This window comes from Oryctolagus cuniculus, chromosome 9 (genome assembly GCF_051225735.1).
Source record: "Oryctolagus cuniculus isolate XC-2025 breed Fujian yellow rabbit chromosome 9, ASM5122573v1, whole genome shotgun sequence".
Classification (NCBI taxonomy): domain Eukaryota; kingdom Metazoa; phylum Chordata; class Mammalia; order Lagomorpha; family Leporidae; genus Oryctolagus; species Oryctolagus cuniculus.
Genome location: NC_142875.1, coordinates 69,198,547 through 69,220,501, shown reverse-complemented (window position 1 = coordinate 69,220,501; position 21,955 = coordinate 69,198,547). Strand labels below are relative to the sequence as shown.

Genomic DNA, 21,955 nt, shown 5'->3' with positions numbered 1-21,955 from the left:
GACCTGTTTTCTTAGCCTTTCTTGGAATGGGGGTATGCACAGGATGATCATTTGTTTGGCATGTTTCGCTGAAATAAATTGGATACGTGGGTTCGTACGTCCTTGTGCATACCTCGTGTTCCAGGCAGGTAGAATTTCCAGGTGGCTGCAAAACTAAACCTTCATCGTGGTCATTCAGTTCGTTGCTACTCAGTATGTTGCCATTGTCTCATTACGGTGACATTAGCAGGTAGTATTTGCAAACTCGGCGTATTGAGGCAGCGCTAGAGGTCTCTCTGCAGCTACTAAAAGCAATGAAGCATTCTGCACAAACTTCACAGGGATCCTGACCTCTGGATTTGTTAGGGGGGGATGATTTTACCTCCTTTGCTAATACTAGGGGATAGGATTTGCAGTTCTGTAATTTTGACTCAGGGGCCAGTGTGACTAAGAAGAATATATTTTATTGTGACTAAGAAGAATATATTTTATTCTGTCTCAAAGAGAGAAGGTGGTGGGGAGAATAAACCATTCAGCTTTATGTTTTTTAGAGACAAACTCTGGCCATGATCTGGAGCTATAAATTAAGTACTAATTGGAAAAAACCTGGGGAAATATCTGTGGAATTCCCATTCGAGTGAGACAAGTAAAGGTCATCTATCTCTGTCTTGGTCGTGGTTATGTTTCGCTTGTGGGAAATACTTCTAAGCAAAGATGAAACTTGAGAAATGGGAACTAGAAATTTTGGAGCAGCCTTTTCTTATCAGTCTACTTGATGAGAAGAGTTAATTCTGAACTTTTTTCATCAGTAATTTCTTTGAAGTCTACTCCATTGCAAAACACAATTTATATAGTTTAAAATGGTCATATTGTTCGTACAAAAGAACTAGTAACATTCTTTCTTTGGCATTGGTACAGATTTCTGTTCTTGTTTGCCTTATTATTGTGTTCTGGTGTCTTAGTGATACCTATTAAAGACTCCTGCACATAATAGATACACAACAGGTACTTGCTGATGATCAAAAGGTAACTAGTGACTTCTAGATGTGAAAAAGACAGCATGGTTGCCAAGCCATTCAGCCTGACACTGGTCACAGCATTACATTTCTCAAGAAACATTAGATAACTGACACATGAAATAGCTGACATTTAAATAGTAGTTCAGGGGCCAGCACTGTGGTATAGCAGGTAAAGCTGCCACCTGGGACACCGGCATCCCATATGGGTGCAGTTTGAGACCCGACTGCTCCACTTCCGATCCAGCTCCCTCTCCCTGCTGATTGATCTGGGAAAGCAGTGGAGGATGGCCCAAGTGCTTGGGCCCCTGCACCCACATGGAAGACCAGGAGAAGCTCCTGGCTCCTGGCTCCCAAAATAGTTCCTTTGTGGTCATTTAGGGAGTGAACCAGTGGGTGGAAGGTCTCTCTGTCTCTGTTTCTCCCTCTCTCTGTAACTGCATTTCAAATAAATACATCTTACTAAAACAGCCACATGTTTAAAAAAGTAGTGATTCAGTGTGGCAATCACTATGCTGTACTGAGAGCTTCATGATACCTCATAATCCTATCACAAATTGTGAGCTAGATGTGGTCTTATCCCCACTTTAACTGAGTAAAGTACTTCAGATGCAGAAGCTTAGTGCTTATGTTGTATGTGCAGGTCATGCAGGATATGAGCACTCACTGTCTTGGGTATTTAACAGTGTTAGGTCTTGGGTACTCAGAGGACTTGGATTTAGCTTACATGATTCAAGAAGTTTGCAGTCCAAAGGGAATGATATTTACAATACACTGTATCAGTGTGTGTTACGATACAGGTGTTTGGAAAATGCATTGGAAGACCCTAACTTGGAGCTGAGCCATCAGAGATGTTGTGGTTAATTCCTTACAGATGAATGGGAGTGAGCTGATCCTGAAGGGGAGGACTCAGGAGAAGGGGGAGGGAAAAGAAGGGGCATTCCAGACTTGAGGGAGCAGTAATGGAAGAGCATGGAGAATGTAGTAGACTGCGAGGCTGTGAGAGAGGCGGAGAGGGAGTGGTAGAGATGTGACTAAGGGTCGGATCTGACCAAGGGCCTTCATTGTGGATTGAGGGATAACTGATACTATGTGGCATGTCTAATTGAGTCTATCTGTTAGAAACTGTATTATATTAGAAACATACTACACCTCAGCTCTGAGTAGTTGTGATTATCAAGCTGTTATAAAACAGGTGAACCTTGATTATTCTTTTCACAGGGTAGATAAAGGTGAAACAAGCCAACATCTGATACACAAGATGCTAGATGTAGGAATAAATATGTTATTTTCTAAAGAGAATGAAAGGGTAGCATTATGCCAAGGAGATTGGATAAAGAGAGTTGTGGAAGAAAATAATTTCATAGTCATTTAGTCAAGAATGGCTTCTTAGAAGGAAAATTGGAGAGAACAAATGAAGTCGATGATTCTTATAGGAAATATGTGCCCAGCTTAAAAGGGGCACATGAGAAATTAGTGGCTAAAGACCCAGGTAGAAAAGAAGATTAGGTTAGGGTGTGAAGAGCTGAGGCTTCCTGATGGCCTGTTTGTTCAGAGGATGAGAATGCCTTGTGGCAAAGAGATGCTTGGAAGTTTTTCTTGATAGGAAGATCTGAAGGAATTCATTGCAGAATGGAGTTAGCAGATGGAAAAGGGTGACAGGGCAGTAATAGCTAGAGTTAGTTGTGAAGGAATAGTACTGTTATTTGATCTGCAAGAAGGAATTTCCAAAAACTTGAGACTGGAGGTGGCTACAACCTGGAAAGAGAATTTGATGATGATCTTTCTCCTGCTCCCCAGAAGAGAAAGAGATAAAGGTTATGCTGAGGTTTATGGATGAAAGTAGGGAAGGGAGTAGTTATCACTGATAGCAATTTGGAATTTGGAAAGGAGAATGGATTTTGTAGCTAAAACTAGGAAGTACATAGTGAAAATGACACTCTTAATTTCATTTGTTTTTAAAAAAGGTTTATTTATTTAAAATTCAGAGTTACAGAGTGGGGATAGAGATCTGCTGTGGCTGTTGCCTGCATTGTGGCACAACAGATTAAGCTGCCACCTGCAGTGCCTGCATCCCATATGGGCTCCAGTTTGAGTCCTGGCTGTTCCGTTTCCTATCCAGCTCCCTGCCAATACACCTGGGAAAGCAGTGGAGGATGGCCCAAGTGCTTGGGTGCCTGTACCTATGTGGGAGATCTGGATGAAACTCCTAGCTCCTGGCTTAAGCCTGACCCAGCTCTGGCCGTTGCAGCCATTTGGAACATTCCTCTCTGTCCCTCTGTGTCTGTCTAAAAAAAAGATTCTCTACATGCTGGTTCACTCCCCGGATGACCACAGTGGCCAACACTGGGCTAGACCAAAGCCAGGAGCTTCATCCAGGTCTCCCACATGGGTGGCCCAAACACTTGGGCCATCATCCGAGGCTTTTCCCAGGCCATTATCAGGGAGCTAGATTGGAAATGGACCAGCTGGGATTTGAACTGGTGATGCTGGCATTGCCAGGTGGCAGCTTTACCTGCTGTGCCACCGTGCTGACCCCAACCCTTAATTTCTTTTATTTAGTCTAGAATGTGCATTTCAGTACTAGACATTTTGCATGTAAGCTGTTGAAATTTTTTTTAAAGCTTTATTTATTTATTTGAAAGGCAGAGTTACAGAAGCAGAGGCAGAGAGAGAGAGGTGTCCTCCATTTGTTGGTTCACTCCCCAAATGGCCACAATGGCTGGAGCTGAGCCGATCCAAAGCCAGGAGCCAGGAGCTTCTTCCTGGTCTCCCATGTGGGTCCAAGGGCCCAAGGGCTTGGGCTATCTAAAACTACTTTTCCAGGCCATAGAATAGAGCTAGATTGGAAGTGCCAGGACTCAAACTGGCACCCATATTGCAGGTGGCAGCTTTACCCGCTCTGTCACAGCATCGGCCCCAAGCCATTGATTTTTTTTTTTTTAAGATTTATTAATTTATTTGAAAGCAGAGTTACAGAGAGAGAGAGAAAGAGAGGTCTTCTATCTGATGGTTCATGCCCCAGATGGCCACAAAGGCTGGAGCTGGGCAGATCTAAAGCCAAGAGCCAGGAACTTCTTCCGGGTCTCCCACATGGGCCATCTTCCACTGCTTTCCCAGGCCATTACAGAGAGCTGGATTGGAAATGGAGCAGCCGAGACTTGAACTGGCATCCATATGGGATGCTGGCACTGCAGGTAGCAGCCCTACCTACCACGCCACAGCACCGGCCCCCAAGTCACTGATTATTAAACTGTTTTATTTTCCCTTTTTAAAAAAAAAAAACAAAAAAACATGCATTTAGAACTTTTCAGATACACTTACAGAAAAGTGTACAAGATAATTCTGTTTATTAAACACCAATAAAACACTGAGGTAACTGCCATTCATCCAAGTCAGTGGTTCTGTTTCTTGCTCCTGTTTATCTCAAGCATGTGACGTTTTCATCAGTAACAGTAACTAATACTTAAAAACGTGGGCATTTGTTAGTTACAATGCAACAGTAGTGAATACTTTATATGGATTATTTAGTCTTAACCATAGTCCTGTGATGCAGGTAGTATTATTATTATCCCCATTTATTGTTGAGGAAACCTGAGACTGACAACTTTTAAGTAATGAGCTGTATGTCATGGCATGGTGACAGAGCAAAGACTGATGTTGAAACTTTACGATTCTGAAGCCAGAACTCTTGCTTATTGTGCTATACTCCACTGAGGGGAGTCTAAGACTTGACATGTAGGAAGCATGTCTGCAAGTTCATAGGAAGAATGAAGAAATCTTGACTATGTCACAGAAATTGCCATTTCAGTTCTTTAAAACTTTGCTGGTCAGAATTTTTTGACATGGTATTTATTGCTTAATTTATTTGCCTTTTTATCTTTTTACTTTTACAGGGTTTCCTTCTTATTAGCAAGGAGCCAGTTCATTCATTTTTACCAAAAAAATGGTAACCTATATTCCTGGAGTTAACACTTAAACTTGATGCTTTAATTTCTAAGGGCAATACATATTTTATTGTCTTCATATTTAACTAGCTCTCGAAAACTTGCTTTCCTCTCTCTCTCTCTCTGAAACTTCTTTTTTTGATGTTGCTATATAATTGTGCAAGTATAAAACTTTATCCTGAACTCCCTTCTCTTCCCTCCACTCATCCTTCTCTGGGTTAGCCATCTCAAGAGCCCTCAGATTTGTACCTTTGTGACAACCTTGTTACCACCACCTCTAGTTTTTTCTTTCTTTTGTTTATAGTGATGCTAATAAGCTTTTTTTTTTTTTTTTAAGATTTATTTATTTGTGTGAAAGGCAGTTATGGCAGAGAGAGAGAGAGCGAGAAAGAGAGAAAGTCTTCCATCCACTGATTCACTCCCCAAATAGCTGCAATGGCCAGAGGTGGGCCAATCCAAAGCCAGGAGCCAGGAGTTTTTTCTGGGTCTCCCATGTGGGTGCAGGAGCCCAAGGACTTGGGCTATCTTCTACTGTTTTCCCAGGCCATAGCAGAGAGCTGGATTGGAAGTGGAGCAACCAGGACTCAAAGCAGCACCTATATCGGATGCTGGCACCTCAGGTGGCGGCCTTACCTGCTACGCCACAGTGCTGGCCCCTGCTTCTAGTTTAGACTCTTATTATTCCTTCCTGTGTAAGTGTACCAAGTTTTCCTGTCTTCATTATCTTCTCTCCCCAGTGTATCTTGTGGATTGATCTCTTGAAATCCTTGTACTTTCCTGTTTACAGTCCTTCACATTGCTTTCAAGATAAAAGTCCTTAGCAAGCCACATGTAATTCTACTTAAGGCCCTGCCTCTTCTGCCTCACCTATATGTGAGTATATTTCCTCTGTGCCACTTAGGATGAAGTACTTAAGATGGTTGGGATAGCTAGTACAGTTTGCTCTCTATTCCTTTTACATGCTACTCTCTATGCCTTCCTTATCATCTGCTGAATGGGGTTTGCTCTAATAGACTTTTGGCTTCAATATCACTGGAATACCAAGACAACAATTCTGTAATCTAGTCATTTTAGTTCAAAAACATTTGGAAGTTCCCTGTAAGGCTATTCCTTTCCTCCTAATGCTTTCCTAAGTAAATTTCTTTTCACCTGTTTGGGGTAAGTTGCTGTGATGTACAGCAAATTCTGCATAGCTAGTAAAGTATGCAGGCTTTGTCAGGAAGCCCGTTGAGGATAGAGATCTTGCACTACAACTGGTCATTTTGTGAACAGTACATGAAATTTAATAAATAATCTTTGAGAAGAGAGATTAGATAATATACTTGGGAAAACTGCCTTTGAGAATGAAAGGTACCATGTTATCCTAAGATACTCATTTCTTTTGATGTTGGCTTTATGACGTTGATACTGTTGTGTAACCTTCCTTTTAGTCTGTTCTGCTGTAATGTATCTTTTTTTTTTTTTTTAAGATTTATTTATTTGAAAGGCAAAGTTACAGAGGCAGAGAGAGAAATCTTCCATCCGCTGGTTCACTCCCCAGATGGCCGTAATGGCTGAAGCTGTGCCGATCCAAAGCCAGGAGCCAGGAGCTTCTTCCTGGTCTCCCGTGCAGGGGCCCAAGGACTTGGACCATCTTCTGCTTTCCCAGACTATAGCAGAAAGCTGGATCGGAAGTGGAGCAGCTGGGACTTGAACTGGTGCCCATGTGGGATTTAGGGACTGCAGGTGGAGGCTTTACTGCTGTGTCACAGCGCTGGCCCTGTAATGTATTTCTGTAACATGAGTTAACCTATACTTGAATGATAAATAGAGGAAAGATACTAGTTAATTTGTGTAGGTTCATACTTGATTTTTAGTGACACATTAATGTTTAGTACTCCCGAGTAAGAGCAGTGGAACACAAAGCATAGAAACACAGTTGAGCAGAGCAAGCACAGAATAAGCACTTTGCCCATGCACCTATATTCTATCTTGACTCCATTTAACTATATGCTGTGTCCTAGAGGTGCTTATTTCCCCAGCCATCCTGGTTCATTTCCCTCTTAGTTCTTAAATTTGCAGAGTTTTCCAGGAATCTGTTATATAACAGGCACATTATATACACTAACTGGGCATATATTTGCTCCTGGTCCTTTCACTTGGATTTCTCTTTTTTAGTTGGCTTTTCCCATTGAGTGTAGGCATGTCTTGGAATTCTGTGTGTGATTCTCTATAGACTTGTGCTTCTTGCTCCCCCAAGTAGCTCCCTTAGGTTTGACCATCATTTTAGTGTGAGGGGACTTAAGTCTCTTTTAATCATCTGCTGGAAATTATTCACATGAGTATCTCTTCAGCTTTGTAAGTTCAACATGTTTAAAGCCATGTTCTACCTTTGTTTTTTCTGTTTATGGCATCAACACCCTCACTGTGACCTGAATTGAAATTTGATAGGCTTCTTGGACTCCTTCCTCATCTTCCACATTCAGTCAGGTGCCAGTCATGTAGCTTGAATCTCTGTGCTGCCTCTTGAATTTGGCCCTGCCTCTATTCTGCTACCTCCAGCCTACTTTAGGTCTTAGCAGTCTAAAAATTGCCTCCAAAATGTGTTCTTCCTGTAGTTGATGAGGTTTTTCAGAGAGCCTGATGCCTGCTTAGTTCTCCAGATTCAACCTTCACCCCACCCCTCCCACTCACCTACCCCCACTCCTTTAAGCCCTAGCAACACTGAACTTCTTATATGCTTATACATAATCTGGAATCCTGCCCTCCCCTCTTTGCCAGTGCTATTTCTATTCTCAGGGCTGTCCTGCTGACTGGAATATCCTTCCCTGCCTCCTGTTGCCTAATTCCTTCCCCTTTCAAATACTTAACTCTAAGTTGGATACCTTTTTTTTGCTTCCAGAAGAACTCTTCCTTTCTCATTATAATTACAATAATGTATTTTGATTATTATTTTTTTCTGTTTTTCCTAGTTTGTGAGTTTTTTTTTTTTTTTTTAAGATTTATTTACTTATTTGAAAGGCAGAGTAACAGAGAGGGAGGGAGAGGCAGAGAGAAATATTTCATCCGCTAGTTTACTCCCCAAATGGCTGCAATGACCAGGGCTGGGCAATGCCAAAATGAGGAGCTAGGAGCTTCATCCAGTTCTCCCATATGGATGGCAGGGACCCAAGCACTTGGTCCATCCTCTACTGCTTTTTTCATACTGTTAGGAGGGAGCTGGATCTGAGTGAAGCAGCCAGGACTTGAACCGGCACCAATCTGGATGCCGGCATCACAGACCATGGCTCTACATGCTACACCACAATGCCAGCCCCAGTACTTTTTGAGAGTACTATCTACTACTCAGTTGTTGTCTACTACTCAGTACTGTGGCTGGAACCGAGTAAGCTCTAAAATATTCCTCAAATAAATACAACCATACTAGAACCACTGTCTGAGTAATTTACCTAAAGTATATTTTTAAGCTGAAATGTTTGGTCTTTTATGATTTTTCCTATTGCTTGCCAGATCAAGCCCCAATTCTTTATATGGCCGATAAAGTATTGGAAGATTAAGACACAAGACTTTTGAGACTGGCGTATCTCATTTTGCATGTTTCCAAGGTTCATCGATGTTGGAGCATATGTTAAAATTTCCTTCCTTTTCATGGATGAGTACCATCTCATTGGATGTATGTACTTCATTTTGTTGATTCAGTTATCCATTGATTAACACTTGAGTTGCTTCCAGCTTTTGGCTGTTGTCCCTCTACCTTCTTCTTTTTTTTTTTTTTTTTTTTTTTTTTGACAGGCAGAGTGGACAGTGAGAGAGACAGAGAGGAAGGTCTTCCTTTGCCGTTGGTTCACCCTCCAATGGCCGCCGTGGCCAGCGTACTGCGGCCGGCGCACCGTGCTGATCCGAAGGCAGGAGCCAGGTGCTTCTCCTGGTCTCCCATGGGGTGCAGGACCCAAGGACTTGGGCCATCCTCCACTGCACTCCCTGGCCACAGCAGAGAGCTGGCCTGGAAGAGGGGCAACTGGCACAGAATCCGGCGCCCCGACCGGGACTAGAACCCGGTGTGTCGGCGCTGCTAGGCGGAGGATTAGCCTGTTGAGCCACAGCGCCGACCCATCCCTCTACCATTTTAAAAATACACTAATTTACTGAGGAAATCAGGTCAATTTGCATGTATTAAATTGTACCATATGAATTTGCTGTTTTTGAGGTTCAAAACGGTCAAGTGTTGGCAATGTCATTTGTATGGCTCAACCTAATAAAATGTCCTGATAGATTTGTCTTTTTTTTCTTGTTGTGTTGTTTAATTTGTTCCTCCTATTTCTCATCACTCTTGGGATTTTCTGTAAATTGGAAGCGAGATTTAAATCCTTGGTTATCTTCATATTAAGAATTTTTTATTTAAAAAATTAATTGATGATGGTGTACACTTAAGAATATATCCCAGTAGTAATATTAAGATTGATCAGAGGGTTTGTATGATAAAGAGTAAACTGTTTAATGTCATGAATGTGACATTAAACATTCTACCATTTATACATTTGGTAAAATGAATTTAGTTATTTGGGTGAAATGTGAGATAAACTGGATAACATTTGAAGGAGTTACAAAAGGTGTTTCTAGAAAATCTAACTTTTGCCGGCCCTGTGGCTCAATAGTCTAATCCTCTGCGGCGCTGGCACCCCGGGTTCTGGTCCTGGTCGGGGCACCGGATTCTGTCCCGGTTGCCCCTCTTCCAGGCCAGCTCTCTGCTATGGCCAGGGAGTGCAGTGGAGGATGGCCCAGGTGCTTGGGCCCTGCACCCCATGGGAGACCAGGATAAGCACCTGGCTCCTGCCAGTGGATCAGCGTGGTGCGCCGGCTTCTTCGCGTCGGTTGCGGCAGCCATTGGAGGGTGAACCAACGGCAAAGGAAGACGTTTCTCTCTGTCTCTCTCTCTCTCACTGTCCACTCTGCCTATCAAAAAATTTAAAAAAAAAATCTAACTTTTTAAAAAAATATTTATTTATTTATTTAAAGTCAGAGTTACAGAGAAAGAAAAAGAGATCTTTCATCTTCTGGTTCACTCCCCAGATGGCCACAATAGCCAGTGCTGGGCCAGGCCAAAGCCAAAAAGCCAGGAGCTTCAGCCGGGTCTGCCATTTAGGTGGCAGGGGCCCAAGCACTTGGGCCATTTTCTGCTGCTTTCCCAGGCACATCAGCAGGGAGCTGAATTGGGAATGGAGCAACTGAGACACAAACTGACAGCTCTATCCACTATGCCACAACTCTGGCCTCTAGAAAAATCTAACTTCTAAGCTGATGGTGTCTAAGACTGATCCCACTCCTAAATTGACTGTTTTGTTAGCATAAGATTTGGCTCTGTTCTCATTTCTAAGTCTATGTTCTTTTATTTTGGAGGTAAAAGAATAATAAAAGTGTGAAGAGAATGTAGCCATCCTTTCTTGCAGGTTTGCTATAAAATTTTCAACCTAGCCAGCATTAACAGTTAAAATGATCAACTAAATCGTGACTGTACTCGTCTTTTTTTTTTTTTTTTTTTTTTTTTTTGACAGGCAGAGTTAGACAGAGAGAGAGAAAGGGACAGAGAGAAAGGTCTTCCTTTGCCGTTGGTTCACCCCCCAAATGGCTGCTATGGCCAGCGCGCTGCCCCGATCCAAAGCCAGGAGCCAGGGGCTTCCTCCTGGTCTCCCATGCAGGTGCAGGGCCCAAGCACTTGGGCCACAGCAGAGAGCTGGCCTGGAAGAGGAGCAACAGAGAAAGAATCTGGCGCCCCAACCGGGACTAGAACCCAGGGTGCCGGCGCCGCAGGTGGAGGATTAGCCTAGTGAGTTGTGGTGCCAGCCTGTATTCTTAAATAGAATATAATTTTTTTGTTGTTCTTGAGGATCACCATTATGCATGTGGATTTGAGTTTTTCTTTTCCAGTGTTTGTTTGTTTATTTGAAAGAGAGAGAGATTTCATCTGCTGTTTCACTCCCTGAATTCCTCCAATGGCAGGGCTGGGTCAGGGTTAAACTGAGGGATAAAAAGCAGTTCTCTCATGTGGGTGGCAGGAACCCAGTTATTTGAATTATCATTACTGTCTCCCAGGATGTACATTAACAAGAAGCTGAAATCAGGAACAGAACTGGGACTCAAACTGAGGCACTCTGATATGGACCTTGGGTGCTTAACCAGTATCTTAATCATTAGGCTAAATGCCTATTCCTGAATTATGCTTTGATTTTTATGTGTGACGTTTTTGTTCTTTGTAGTTGTTTTTTTTTTAACCTAGGCTTCCCTTATTGTCTATCAGCTTTGTTTTTGATACTGGTAGCATGTTTATTAACCTTTAGTAGCCCTTATCTTCCTTATATATTTATTCTTTTTTTAAAAAGATTTGTTTTATTTATTTGAAAGAGTTACAGAGAGAGGTAGAGATAGAAAGGTCTTCCATCTGCTGGTTCACTACCCAGATGGCCGCAACAGCCGAGCTGCGCCAATCTGAAACCAGGAGCCAGGAGCTTCCTCCGGGTCTCCCATGTGAGTGCAGGGTCCCAAGGACTTGGACCATCTTCTGCTTTCCCAGGCCAGAGCAGAGAGCTGGATCGGAAGAGGAGCAGCCAGGACTAGAACCAGCGCCCATATGGGATGCGGGCACTTCAGGCCAGGGCGTTAACTCACTGTGCCCCAGCGCTGATCTCTATATATTTATTCTTAATTTTTATTTATTTTTTAGTTTTTGGGAGACATAGGCAGAGAGATCTTACATCTGCTAGTTCATCCCCCAAAAATGCTTCCCATAGCTGAGGTTTGGCCAGGCTGAAGCAAGGAGCCTGGAATTTAATCTAGGTTTCCTATGTGCGTGATAGGCACTCAGGTACTTGACCCATCACCTGCTACCTCGCTGAGTGTGCTGTGCATTAACAGGAAGCCAGAATAGAAAGTGGAGCTGGACCTTGAACCCAGATACTCTGATAGGAAACATGAGCATCCCAAGTGGTATGTTAACTGCCAAATGCCCATTCTCTCCTTTTTTGATTTGATGATTCATATATCTTAGTGATTTGGAAAATATGTTTATTAAACATTTATTTAGTGTTTTCTACATGTGTGGCAGACATTATTAGGTGCCAAAGATTTTTAATATGAAAATAAAAGTATTGTTGCTGATCTAGGAGAATTATTTTTAGTAAGAAAGGCTTATACTTTAAACATATGCTTACTGTACAACATGATGAGTTCTGTGATACTGGTATATAATTTCTAAACTGATATAGGAGTATAGAGAAATGCAGTGAGTATCCTTGAAGAAAGTGAGTAAGGTTGTTCAGAAGGTCATATTGGACTAGGTCTTGAAGGATAAGCTTGCCAGGTCAGAAGGAAAGATAGCATGAATAAAGGAGATTGTGTCCTGGACTCTTTAAGGCCTGGAAGGTATCAGCAGCAGTTGATATGGTGGCATTATATCCATTTCCCCTTTTGGAAACAGTGTACTGATTTGACCTTGGCAGCTACTTTTCTGCCATTGGCTATCTCTTGGTGGAATTTTTAATCTAGGTGCTTCTGCTTCCTTTTGTTAATTAGGGTACCTCATCCTTTTCTGGCTAACACAATTTAGGTCAGATTCTCTCCCTGGCATTTAAATATTGAGTGATCCAATACTGAGACATAATTGATTCATGCTGATAGAACTACTGTGAAGGAAACCATTCATTAATTCCCGCCACCTAAATAGATCTGTGGGAATTGCTTTCATCCCTAAGTTTTCATAGGCCTGATTCTTAAGGTTTTCCTTTGGTTCTGTAAACTGCTGTATCCTTCCAATGAATTATCTTGCTCCCTTTAAAAAAATGTTTATCTACTTGAAAGTCAGAGAGAGAGAGAGAGAGAGATCATCTGTTCTTTATTTTATGCCTCAAATGTCCAAAAGTCCTGGGGTGGAACCAGTCTGGAGCTCAGAGCCCAGATCTCCCATGTGGGTGGCAGGGACCCAGGCACTAAAGCCATCGTCTGCTGCTTCCCAGGATGCATCAGCAGGAAACTGGATTGGAAGTAGATAGGGATGCAGGCATACCAGGTGGCACTTAACCTGCTGCATTACAACACCTTCCCTTGCACCCTATTTCTTTTTTTTTTTTTTTTTTTTGAAAGGCAGAGTGGACAGTGAGAGAGAGACAGAGAGAAAGGTCTTCCTTTTGCCGTTGGTTCACCCTCCAATGGCCGCCGCGGCCAGCGCGATGCGGCCGGCGCACCGCGCTGATCCGATGGCAGGAGCCAGGAGCCAGGTGCTTTTCCTGGTCTCCCATGGGGTGCAGGGCCCAAGCACCTGGGCCATCCTCCACTGCACTCCCTGGCCACAGCAGAGGGCTGGCCTGGAAGAGGGGCAACCGGGACAGAATCCGGCGCCCCGACCGGGACTAGAACCCGGTGTGCCGGCGCCGCAAGGCGGAGGATTAGCCTAGTGAGCCGCGGCGCCGGCCTTCTTAATACTAACATAAATTAGTTTCTGTGGCTTGCAGAGTAACTCTCCAGTGATCAATTTTTCCTGATTTGCTTGGAACTAAAGGACACACACCTTTCAGTGTTCAAGCCTGGAAAAGTCCTAGGCAAATGTTAACAATTTGATCACTGGTTGAAACAGTTTGAGCATAAAGATAATGAGTTCTGGAATCAAAATGCTTAGATGGAACTATTCAGTATGCAGCTGAAAACAAGTTTATAGAACAGAACTAGCTTGCTTTCAGTGAAATCATAGAGTAGCCATTCAAGTTCTGAATTGTGAGGTATAAAACAAGGAAAATAATGGTAACCAGTAATTTTTGAGCATGTTAATTACATGCAGGACATTCTGCTTATAAGAATAATCTGGGATCGGCACCGTGGCTCACTTGGTTAATCCTCTGCCTGCGGTGCCAGCATCCCATATGGGCACCGGGTTCTAGTCCCAGTTGCTCCTCTTCCAGTCCAGCTCTCTGCTGTGGCCCGGGAGGGCAGTGGACGATGGCCCAAATGCTTGGGCGCCTGCACCCGTGTGGGAGACCAGGAAGAAGCACCTGGCTCCTGGCTTCGGATCAGCGTGGTGCGCTGGCTGCAGTGGCTGTTGGAGGGTGAACCAATGGGAAAGGAAGACCTTTCTCTCTCTCTCTCTCTCTCTCACTGTCCACTCTGCCTGTCAAAAACAAATAAACAAGCAAACAAACAAACAAAAAAAAAACACATGATGTTACTAACTATTTATTCTACCCTGCCTCAGGGTTTCTGCTCAAGGAACACATACTTTAGTATGGAGACAATGTGAAAGCAAACGCTTGGTGTGATGGAACTGTGTACTGAGTGTGGTGGGCACCTAGGGAAAGAATCACCTGTATTGAGCTGGTGGGAGCCAGGGAAGGTTTCATGGAAATGATTGTATTTAAGTTGAAAACAGGATGTGTAGGCATTTCTTTGGTAGTAATTTCTTTGTATGGGCCTGGAAGTGAGAGATGGCATGATATGTTCTGGGGTGCTAAATTAATTTGTTCTTTCTTTCTTTCTTTTTTTTTTTTTTTTTTTAATTTATTTGACAGGTAGAGTTATAGACAATGAGAGAGAGACAGACAGAAAGGTCTTCCTTCCATTGGTTCATTCCCCAAATGACCACTACGGCCGGTGCTGTGCCGATCTGAAACCAGGAGCCAGGGGCTTCTTCCTGGTCTCCCATGCAGGTGCAGGGGTCCAAGCACATGGGCCATCCTCCCCTGCCCTCCTGGGCCACAGCAGAGAGCTGGACTGAAAGAGAAGCAACCGGGACTAGAACCAGTGCCCATATGGGATGCTGGCGCCGCAGGCGGAGGATTAACCAAGTGAGCCACGGTGCTGGCCCTGTTATTTTTTATCGTGGAGTGATTTGAAAGTTGGATAGGATAGGCAGGGGCCAGATTGTAAAAAAATTCCTCTGGGAAAAACTTCAAATAGGGAAATGGATTTGTACATTCAGAACTATTCTTTGGTTGCACCATATGCTATGAATTGGTGAGGTTGAGAAGAGAGTTTGAGAGTAAAAATTAGAAAACTATCAGGTATCTCAGATGGATAGTCTGATGAATAGCACTGACATTGGAGTTGAAAAGTTATTATTGGGGCTGGTGCTGTGGCGTGGTGGGTAAAGCCATCACCTACAGCGCTGGCATCCCATATGGGCACCGGTTCAAGTCCCAGATGCTCCACTCCCCATCCAGCTCTCTGCTGTGGCCTGGGAAAGCAGTAAAAGATGGCCCAAGTCTTGGGCCTCTGCACCTGCATGGGGGACCCAGAAGAAACTCCTGGCTCCCGGCTTCGGATTGGCGCAGCTCTGGCCGTTGTGGACAACTGGGAGTGAACCAGTGGATGGAAGACCTCTCTCTCTCTCTTTCTGCCTCTCCTTTCTCTGTGTAACTCTTTCAAGAAATAAATAAATCTTTTTTTTTTAAAACAAAGTTATATATAGCTTTGTTTTGTATATTTTACCTCAAAAAACAGAGATTGGCAAACTTCTGTAAAGAGCCATAATAGATTTTTTTTTTTTTTTTAATTTTGAAATACACAGATAGAGATACAAAGAGAGACATGTGCTGGCTTACTCCCCAAAAGACTGCAGTGGCCAGGTCTGGACCAGGGCTGGACTCAGGAGCTGGCAACGTAATTTAGGTCTCCCAAATCAGTGGCAGGAGACCAATTACTGGAGCCATCACTGCTGTCTCCCAGGCTCTTCGCATTGGCAGAAAGCTGTTGTCAGGAGCCAAAGCTGGGAATGGAACCTAGGCACTCTGTGGGATCTGGTGTCTTAACTGATAGGCTAACTGCCTGCTCTGCCGTAATATATTATTTATGTATTTATTTAAGAGGCAGAGAGACAAAGAGATAGGGATAGGCAGAGAGCAACAGCGGGGTTGGTGGGGAGTATGTGTGCTAGCTCCCCCACCCGTCTGCTGTATCATTCCCTAAATGCTTGCAATGGTTGGCGATGGGCCAGGCTGAAGCTGGGAGTCTGGAACTCAATCCAGGTCTCCCATGTGAGGGGCCGGAACACAGTTATTTGCGCCATTACTATCACCTTCCAGAGTCTGTGCTATTAGAAAGCTGGAATCAGGAGCTGGAGCTGCGTTGTTGAATCTAGGTACTTTGATGCTGGACACTGTTTTAACCCAGGTAAATATCCACCCCCATACTTTATTTGTTGCCAACTTCTGGACTCTGCCTTGAGCACAAAAGCTGCCAGACACTAGACAAACAAATGGGTGTGGCTACATTCCAGTAAAGTTTATTTACAAAATCAGTGACAAGCTAGTTTTGGTTCACTAGCCCTTCTAGGCTAATGTGACCAGTTGTGAAGATTGGAACACAGTTCAGACAGTATGATTCAGGTGATTAAGATCATAATGTAGATGAGAGCTTATAGGAATAAGAAGGAAAGACCAGAGAAAGAAAGAATCTTGTGGAACCACATCATTTTAGGGGACTAGATGAAACTAGTGAATCAGAACTTTAGGGAAGGAGTGTTTATTGATGGAGGGGCAATAGTGGCACTATCAGATGCTGCAGAGAGGAGATGTATGATAAGGACCTAAAACAGGCCATTCATTATACTTGGCAGTTGGGCGCCAGTGTAAAATGGAAAACTGGGAGAGTGGTGAGGGCTGGAAGCTAGATAATAATGGGGTAAAAAGTGAGTTTGCCATGGAGGTAGTTGGACTAGTACACTCTCCATTTAAATTCTTGTTAGTCATGAGAAGGAAGGACCACAGGTTAACCTGAGGAAGGATTGAAAGAAGGATTTTTGTTGTGTTCTTTCTTGTTTAAAAGTTTTTAGTTTAGTTTTAACATGCCCTTTTATTGAGGTTTGATCTATCAGTATTGTTTCATCTATCAGTATTTTATCATGTATGCGAAAGAGGTAAGACATAGTATTTTTGGTGTCTTTTTGTTTTAAAACATAACACGTAATGCCATTATTCCACCTTGGAAAATCTGAAATAGTAATTGTTGGGTCATTAAATACTAAGTTAAAAACTTTTGCTATGACATTTCAAGATAAAAATACCTGCTCTTCTATCACATGCTTCTAGACGAAGAAGAATCTTATTGGTCAGTTTATAGTTGGGGTGTGACATGGGAATTTTTTTTTTCTTATGAAGAAAACCTGTGTGCCTTCTTGGATGCTTTCATACTTGGTCTTCTGTGAAATGTCCCTTATTTTCTTCTTTTAAAGATTTATTTTACTTACTTGAAAGGCAGAGTTATAGGGAGAAAAGGAGAGAGAGAGAGAGAGAGAGATCTTCCATTCCCTGGTTCACTTCCCAAATGGCTGCAATGGCCAGGGCTGGCCAGGCCAAAGCCAGGTACCTGGAACTCCAGCTGGGTCTCCCATGTGGATGGCAGAGGCTCAGCCACTTGGGCCATCCTCCAGTGCTATCTCAAACACATTAGTGGGGGTGCTGACTTGGAACCCACAGGCTGCGGCTTAACTTTCTGTGCCACAATGTGCCAGTCCGACATGAGAAGTTGATAAATAATATTTATAATATTTTTCTCCTTAGCTCTATAAAAGATAAGTAAAGGAATAATCTTATCTTCTCCCTAAAAGGTTGATGCTAATGTGTAGTTAAATATTAACTTTCAAAGATGGGTCAGAAGTTAAGACAGAATGAGTAGACTTTATGAAAATGAAGTCTTCTTCATATTTGCAGTACTTTGGATAGTGATTTTCTTTAATTTTTAAAATGAAAATAAGTAATGAATGTTATATACTATTAGAAAAATATTGAAGTAGCCCTATGTATTCCCATTGACTGTTAGCTTACACGAAGAAGTTTTCTTATTGAATATGGGATCAGTAGAGGGATAGAGTAGGGTGTTAGTGAATTTGTGCACCTGACCCTTATTTAGAATGACAAGCAGTAGAGGTCCAGCTCTTTTGGTTGATTGTGCTGTTTACAGAGGATGTTAAGACAGACATTGTTAAATCTTTATTTGCTTCTTAAGCTTGGTAGACTGAAAGGTAGAAAGCAGAATAGACTATGGAAGAAGGTAGCTGGAACCACTACATTGAAATACAAGGATTGGATAGTACATTCATGTTCCTCTGAACACTTGAATCAGCAAGAAAAAGGAATTAGGTAGCCTGAGAAGGATGATCATGTTAGCTAAGTACTGGGCTATAGATTATAGAGATGCATGCATAGATGATAGAGAGAAAAACCAAGATTTATTTATTTTATTTGAAAGGCAGAATTACAGAGAGGCAGAGAGAAAGAAGTCTTCCATCTGCTGATTCACTCCCCAAATGGTTGCAATGGCTAGAGCTGTGTCGATCCAAAGCTAGAGCCTGGAGCTTTTTTCGGGTCTCCCACGCAGGTGCAGGGGCTCAATGACTTGGGCCATCCTCCAATGCTTTCCCAGGCCATAGCAGAGAGCTGGATTGGAAATGGAGCTGCTGGGACTCAAATTGCCCCCATATGGGATGCCAGCACTGCAAGTGGTAGCTTTACTTGCTACACCACCACGCTGACCCTCTATCTGCTGATTTACTCCCTAAATACTTGTGACAGTGAGGACTGGGCCAGCCTGAAGCTAGGAGAGTAAAACTCCATCTGAGTCTGCTGAGTAGACAGCAAGGGCCCAAATGTTTGAGCCATCATTTGCTGCCTCCCAGGATGCAATAGCAGGAAGCTGCTTTGGAACTAGAGTAGCTGGACTCAAATGAGCACTCTGATAGAGGATGTGCCTTTCCCATGTGGCAGCTTAACATGCTGCAAAACCAGGGTCAGGAAAACAGAAAACTAATAGAAATATTTTTATTGAATATATTTTAAATTTTGTTTTACTTGAAAGGCAGAGAGACATTTGCTAGTTCATTCTCCAAATGCCTACATCAGCCAGGACTGGTCCAGAATTCAATCTGGACCTTTTTTTTTTTTTTTTTTAAGATTAATTTTATTTATTTGAAAGAGTTAGGGCGAGAGAGAGAGATAGGTCTTCCATTCGCTGGTTCACTCCCCAAATGTCCGCAACAGCTGGAGCTGGGCTGAGCTGAAGCCAGGAGCCAGGAGCTTCTTCAGGTCTCCCACATGGGTGCAGGGTGCTTTCCCACACACACTAGCAGGGAGCTGGATTGGAAGTGGAGCAGCCAGAACTAGAACCGGCGCCCATATGGGATGCCAGTGCTGCGCGTATATGGCTGTGCCACAGTGCTGACCCCTCAAGCTGGACTTTTCACATGGGTAGTAGGGGAGCCAGTACAGGGTGCACAAGAGCAGGAAGCTGGAAGTGGAAGTAGAGCTGGGACTCAAACACAGCCACTCTAAAAATCTCTAATGTGTCCTGAACAATGGCTGTTTTTTTTTTTTTTAATGCAGTCTTTTAAAAAATTACTTATTTTCACTTTACTTGAAAGGCAGAGGTTGAGATCTTCCATCTACTGGATCACTTCCCAGAAATTCACAATAACTAGGGCTACACAAGACTGAAGCCAGGAGGCTGAAACTTTGTCCAGTGCTCTTATGGGTGGCAAGAACCCATTTACTTGAGCCATCATCTGCTGTATCCTAGGGTGGGCATTAGCAGGAAGCTGGATCAGAAGTGGAATACCCAGGACTTGAATCAGACATCCTAAGCGGCAAATTAAGTACTGTGCCCAACACCTCCCCTTTGTTGAATCTTTTGAGAATGGTGTTTATGTAACGTTAATTTGTATACTAATTTCTATCAGCAGTTAAGTATTTACTTTCTTATTATACTTCTAATTTTTACTTAGTAGTACTTAAAAGTTATTTTTTAAAGGGCAGAGGTAATGAAAATATGTCGATTCTAAATGCAAACTCAGCATTCAGATATGTTAAAAAATCTGAGAAGGCTTATAAACTGACAGTTTTCAATTAGGGTTAACATACTATTTAATATAAAAGAATTTCTTCCTGTTTAATTACAATAAGTTTTCATTGGCTGGATCCTTTAGCAGAAGTGAAAATAACTTAAAATGCTTTCTTATTCTTCTTGGGCAATTTAAAGTTATTGTCAGGGAATATGACTGGTTATCAGCAATGTGGTTTTCAGTTATGTGTTGAGTTCTGGGAACATAGTCTTTGCTTGGAAAAAAGCAAAAACATTGAGTATTTGGACATTAAATGCCTATAACAGCTTGGGGCTGGTGCTGTGCCATGGCCAGTTAAAGCCCCAGCTTGCAGTGCTATCATCCCATATGGGCGCCAGTTTGAGTCCCGGCTGCTCCACTTCCCATCCAGCTCTCATCTATGGCCTGAGAAAGCAGTGGAAGACGACACAAGTCTTTGGGCCCCTGCACCACCATGGTAGACCTGGATGAAGCTCCTGGCTTCGAATCAGCGCAGCTCTGACCATTGTGGTCATCTGGGGAATGAACCAGCAGATAGAAGACATCTCTCTCTCTCTGTGTAACTCTTTCAAATAAATAAAATAAATCTTAAAAAAATTCTATAACAGCTGGACATTTGCTTTTGTTTTCTAAATGTTGTAAATGTGGGGCCAATGCAGGTAATCATTTTTGTGTAATCTGATGAGGTTTTGAAAAACTGGAAAAGTGGGGTATTTGAGAGACCTGGGAGCTAAATTAATCCAGTTTTGGAATACAGAGGGAGAAAATATATGTGCTATAGCTGGTGATTCTGCTACTGACGGTATTCTCTGAATGCAGTATACCCCAAGTTTAGATCGAATAAATTTGGTTGTGTAGACTTTCTGTTTTTCTGTAAAATGGAGCAGAGGGAGACAAAAATGATTGAAATAAGATCCCTGCATTCAAGGGACCTTCAAGGTAAATAGCACAGGTGCAGGTAACTTGAAGATAGCACATGCTAGTTTAATGAAAGTTAATGTTGTTTGGGAACATAGAAGGTTTTTGATGTGAAGTGTAGCCTTAAATGTTTATACAGGTTTTATTGTGGAGATGACAAGAACTATGCTTTTAATTTTAGTGTTTGGCTAAGATGTATAGATTAGCAGAAATAAATATTTTTCTTAAGCTAGTTTATTGGTGATAATTCACTATAAAAGTGAACTTCCTTTAGTTTTTCTTGGTAACCCAAGATACTAGCATGAAAGTGTTTCCCACCTGGTGTGCTACGCTAGGGGTAGCCATCTGTGGAGTTGGATAGTAGAGCCCATGTAAGCCTTGTTCCCTTATGTCAGTATGCTGTATAAATATTTTTTGCGTGTGTCATAATGTCAAAGAATTTGGAGGTCTGGCATTGTGACACACAGCAGGTTAAGCTGCTGTGTATGACACCACCATCTCATTTCAGAGCACTGGTTTGAGTCCTAGCTGCTCTGCTTCTGACTCAGCTCCATGCTGATGTGCTTGGGAAAGCAACAGAAGATGGCTCAAGTCCTTGGGCCCCTGCCACCTGTGTGGGAGACATGGATCGAGTTCCAGGCTCCTGACTTTGGCCTGACCTAACCCCATTTGGGGAGTGAGCCAGTGAATGGAAGATCTTTCTCTCTTTGTATCACTTTGCCTTTCAAATAAATAAAATCTTCTAAAAACTTTTTTAAAAATTAGAAAAAGAGACTGGGAAACACTATTTTAGGTTACTTAGTATTTTTTTCCTGGTAATATATTCTGTAGTATATTATTTAGCTTTCGTAAAAAGTAGAGTGTTTTTATAATAAACATATGTGAGTTAGTTGTATGAGTTAGCAGTTCAGAGTCCTATATATGGTAAATCAACATTAGCTTCATGCAACGATTAGAGACCACAGCCAGATTTGTCACTTTCATTCTGTGTTCTTTATTTGTGAATGTGATGACATTAAGTGAGGACATGATATGTTTGTGGTCATGGCTGCTCTTTAAATATTGACCAAAATATCCCTCCATATGTTCTTCCTTTGGTAAACATGAAAGTACTGGACCTGTTTCTGAGGAAACTGCAGTGCAGGCAGGGAGGAAGAAGGGAGGCTGGGCAAATCTCAGTGCCAGGGGTAAGGACAGACAGCTTGGAAGAGGTTGAGAGCTCCCTTCCTCCAAGGAACAGAAGAGAGAGGACAAGCAGAAGAGAAACT

At 42.6% G+C, this 21,955-nt stretch overlaps 1 protein-coding gene across 1 annotated transcript in view; it reads left to right on the top strand.

Annotated features, from left to right (window-relative positions):
* The window catches only part of KPNA3 (karyopherin subunit alpha 3), a 91,259-nt gene that overhangs the window by 1,032 nt on the left and 68,272 nt on the right, over positions 1-21,955 (top strand). The window lies entirely within an intron of this gene.